Genomic DNA, 4,768 nt, shown 5'->3' on the forward strand with positions numbered 1-4,768 from the left:
GCGTGCTAAATACTTTATTGTACCTTGTTTAGTGCTTACAACAACCTGTGGTTCATAGGTGTTTACCAAGGGAAACAACCCAAAATGTAGTACCTACATACAATGGAATATTATTTAACCTTAAAAAATAAAGGAAATTTTGGCACATACTCCAACATGGATGAACCTTGAGGACATTATGCTAAGTAAGCCAGTCACAAAAGAACAAATATTTGTGTGATCCCACTTACATGAGATACCTAGAATAGTCAAATTCATACAGACAGAAGAATGGTGGATGCCAGAGGCTGAGAGGAGGAGTGAATGGGGAGTTTGTGTTAAATGGGGACAGATTTTCAGTTGGAGAGAAAGTAGTATTCCTGGAGATGGAGTGTGGTGGTGGTGGTGGTTGCACAACACTATGAATGTACTTTATGCCATAGAATGCTACCTTTAAAAAATGGTAAATTTTATGTTATGTATATTTTACCACAAAAAAATAAATCTTGTAAGAAGGCCAGTTATTTTACAAGTGAAGGAGGTGAGGTTCACAGATGTGAAGACTTTTGCTCACATTCACACAGCTGGCAAATCATGATTTCAATGTGTCTCTAACTCCTTGACCTTGGGTAAGAGAAAGAGCACCAACTTAGCTCCAGTTCTACCACCAGCTTGATGGTGGGCAACTCCTTTCCCTTCTCCAGTTCTGAATGGGTCTCTCATCATAAAGTGATTTTTATTGATTTCAGAGAGGAAGGGGGGGGGGGGAGAGAGAGAGAGAGAGAGAGAGAGAGAGAGAGAATCATAGATCGGCTGCCTCCTGCACGCCCCCTACTGGGGATGGAGCTGGCAACCTGGGCATGTGCCTTTGACTGGAATCGAACCTGGGACCCTTCAGTCCACAGGTTGATCCTCTATCCACTGAGCCAACCGGCCAGGGCTATTTTATTTTTTAATTATAAAAGAATTAGATGCTATTGCTAAAAGTCTAATGATATGGAAATGTATAAAAATTAACTCCTGCCGAACTGGTTTGGCTCAGTGGATAGAGCGTCGGCCTGCGGACTGAAGGGTTCCAGGTTCGATTCCTTTCAAGGGCATGTACTTTGGTTGCGGGCACATCCCCAGTAGGGGGCGTGCAGGAGGCAGCTGGTCGATCTCTCTCATCGATGTTTCTAACTCTCTATCCCTCTCTCTTCTTCTCTGTAAAAAATCAATAAAATATATATAAAAAAATTAACTCCTCATCTCATTACCTTGATTAATTAATGTTATTTCTCTATACTGAAAAAACATATGCACATCTATGAAAGGCTTTTCCCCCTATGGCTTAGAAAGATATAACATTAAACAATTACATTGTATTTTTCCCCTCTTAAATTATGGTTAATCTTTCATATCAATAAATTTTGAACTATTTTTAATAGCAATATAATACTCCATCATAAGGCAATACCTAGTTCCCTTATTTTTTAAAAAATATATTTTATTGATTTTTTTTTTACAGAGAGGAAGGGAGAAGGATAGAGAGTTAGAAACATCAATGAGAGAGAGAGAGAAACATAGATCAGCTGCCTCCTGTACACCCCCTACTGGGGATATGCCTGCAACCAAGGTACATGCCCTTGACCGGAATCGAACCTGGGATCCTTCAGTCCGCAGGCTGACGCTCTATCCACTGAGCCAAACCAGTCAGGGCATAATTCTCTTATTATTATTTTTTTTAAATATATTTTTTATTGATTTTTTACAGAGAGGAAGGGAGAGAGATAGAGAGTCAGAAACATCGATGAGAGAGAAACATCGATCAGCCGCCTCCTGCACATCCCCCACTGGGGATGTGCCCGCAACCCAGGTACATGCCCTTGACCAGAATCGAACCTGGGACCCTTCAGTCCGCAGGCCGACGCTCTATCCACTGAGCCAAACCGGTTTCGGCATAATTCTCTTATTAATGGACATTTGCTACTACTACAAAATGCTATAATAAATAAATTTATACCAATACCTTTATTGATGAGTTCTCTGTAGGCTAGATTTCCAGTAGGATTACTTTGCTAAAGACTTACTGCATTTTAAAGTTTCGATATTACCAGAATAGTTCCCAAGAAGGATGTAGAGTTCACACTATCATTAGCAATGTGTGAATGTACTTTCCTCACACCTTACCAGCAATAGATTTAAATCTAATATTTTTGCAAATCTGAGGGGTGAAAAATGTTCTCATTTTTTCAGGAAATTGCACTCCGACTACCAATGGAGTTCCTTTTTTATTGGCCATTTGTAGTTATTTTTTTAATTCAAGTATTGTATGCCTCATTTGCACTTCTTTTCCTATAGAATTGCCAGTTTATATCCTTGGCTCATTTATTTAATCTTTTTCCCATGTAAATTTGTAGTTTTTTGTACAGTTGCCCTGAACTGCAGATACATATCTAATTGCCATTCGTATCTCCACTTGGCTGTTTGCACAACTTTAAGTAGAGGCATCTTAAACTTATGTCCAAAATATAATTTCTGGTCTTCCACAGAAAATCTATTTCTTCTGCAATATTACTCATCTCAGTTAATGCTTCCAGTGGCTCAGTGTCATCTTTGATTCCTCTTTCACAATTTACAACCAATCACAGCTCTACAGTCAAATCTGACCACTTCCCCTGAATTCTATTGGGACACCTTGATCCATATCACCATCATCTCACCATCATCTCTCTCCTGTATTTTTTATTTTTTGGAGTGGAAGAGAGCGGGAAAGACAAGAGAAACATTGATGTGAGAGAAACACATCAGTTGGATCAATTGGTTGCCTCCTGCAGGTGCCCCAACCAGGGCTCAGGCCTGGGAGGAGTTTCCAACTGAGGTATGTGCACTTGAACAGAATCGAACCTGGGACCCTTCAGTCCGCAGGCTGACGCTCTATCCACTGAGCCAAACTGTATTTTAGAAGTAGTGGTAATTTTTCTGAGCAAGCAAATGTTTTCTTTGTTTTTGCCCATTTCAATAGCAGCAATAATGATTACCTTTATCACCTCTCGGCCTTTTGGCTAAGATCAAGTGTAGTATCTGTTCTTATCAGTTTAATATCTGATACATCCTCTTGCCGGAAGCCGGATTGGACCCCAGCATCCTCTATCTGAGGACATTATATTAAGTGTATTTTTGGAATAGGGAGATGGAATAGGAGCTTGCTGTGTCCATTCTACGCATCGACCTGGTATTGCAATACCTCTGGGAACGGTGCACCAAAAACACACACACACACACACACACACACAAAAACTCACCTACAAAACAATGAAAGAAAAGTCTTAGCAAATGAACCCCTCTGCCCGATGTTCTCCACAGACTTCCAGCCTAAGAGTGAAAGCCAGTGATTTCAATGTCTACAAGGGTTACGCCTCCTGCCCCCCACTCCTATCCTTATGCTCTATTATTCACCCAACGTCCCACTTCCAGCCATCCCAGCTTCCCGCAATTTCTTCAACAGGCTTTCTGACTGGAATGGTTCCTCATTCTGGCTTGCTTGCTCCTTCGGTTACTTTACACATCTCTAGCACTATTCAACAAATGATGTTTTGTTAATCTGTCTTCTCACCATAATATAAGCTCCAAGGTGGGGAGTTTTGTTCTGTTTTGTTCACTGCTATATTCTTGGTGCTGCACACATGGTTGATAATAAAATTTGTAGAATGAGTATGTAGGCAAATATTTCCCTGAGTTGGTTACATGAACTTGTTTTTGATGTCTTCTGCCATGCAAAAATCTTTATTTATATACATCCGTCAGTTTTGAAATTTTTCCTTTTATTTTTATTGAAAGGCTCAACGTTTGCTGCCTCAAGGACCCCTCTTTTGACCTAATTTTTTATTTTGTTAAACTTATGTAGAAAATTTCAAACATACACAAGAAGGCTACATCTCATTAACCCTCGTTTGTCAAGTCCATAAGGGCAGAGACGTGCTCTTATTTTCCATTTTCCACGTCTCCAGAGTCTGCCGAGGCATCAGCAACCCCAGAGAATGTGTTTCTAGCAGCGGTTCTCAACCTGTGGGTCGAGACCCCTTTGGCGGTGGAACGACCCTTTCACAGGGGTCGCCTAAGACCATCCTGCATATCAGATATTTACATTACGATTCATAACAGTAGCAAAATTACAGTTATGAATTGGCAACGAAAATAATTTTATGGTTGGGTCACAACATGAGGAACTGTACTTAAAGGGCCAGAAGGTTGAGAACCACTGTAAGGGTACGAGGGTTCCTCCCCGGGTAGAGGCCCCTCGGGTCCCGTTGGATCACCCTGCACGGCCTGGAGGCGGTAGTTCCGGAAGCCGGGAAGGCGTTTGTTTGTCCGGGCTTTTCCTGCCAGGCCAGGCCTCCCCGCGGACACTCTCTCTGCCACCTCTAGGCGCGGGGTTGGCCTAAGCTGCCAGGGTGGGAGAAGCTCTGACTTCGGACTGAACCAAGTTTTCCCATGGGGATTGCGGATTCCAGCTCCACCCGGGGCAGAGGCGCCGCGGCCTCTGGGACTAGGCCGCTCGGCTGCCGATGCTCGCGTACCCACACCTCCAACCCTCCTTTCCCCCGCCCCTCGGCAGTGGCGGTTGGTCGCGCGCCGCCGTCCATGTCCCACCCCTCCGTTAACGAGCGGGCGCTAGGCCCTCTGGGATTGGCTGTGTCTGTGTACAATCTTTCTTAGACTCTCTGATTGGCTGCAGAACGCGCGGGATGCGAGCCCTGATTGGCTATATTAGAGCGCCTGCGCGGCGGGGTTCTCAGTCGCCAGCCAT

At 43.2% G+C, this 4,768-nt stretch overlaps 1 pseudogene; it reads left to right on the top strand.

Moving 5' to 3' along the window:
• The first annotated feature begins 3,003 nt into the window (after nucleotides 1-3,003).
• On the top strand, nucleotides 3,004-3,227 carry LOC139019145 (U2 spliceosomal RNA; annotated as a pseudogene).
• Nucleotides 3,228-4,768: the final 1,541 nt, after the last annotated feature.

This window comes from Myotis yumanensis, unplaced genomic scaffold, assembly GCF_028538775.1.
Source record: "Myotis yumanensis isolate MYYU_CA2020_CCGP unplaced genomic scaffold, mMyoYum1.0.hap1 SCAF_10, whole genome shotgun sequence".
Classification (NCBI taxonomy): Eukaryota; Metazoa; Chordata; class Mammalia; order Chiroptera; family Vespertilionidae; genus Myotis; species Myotis yumanensis.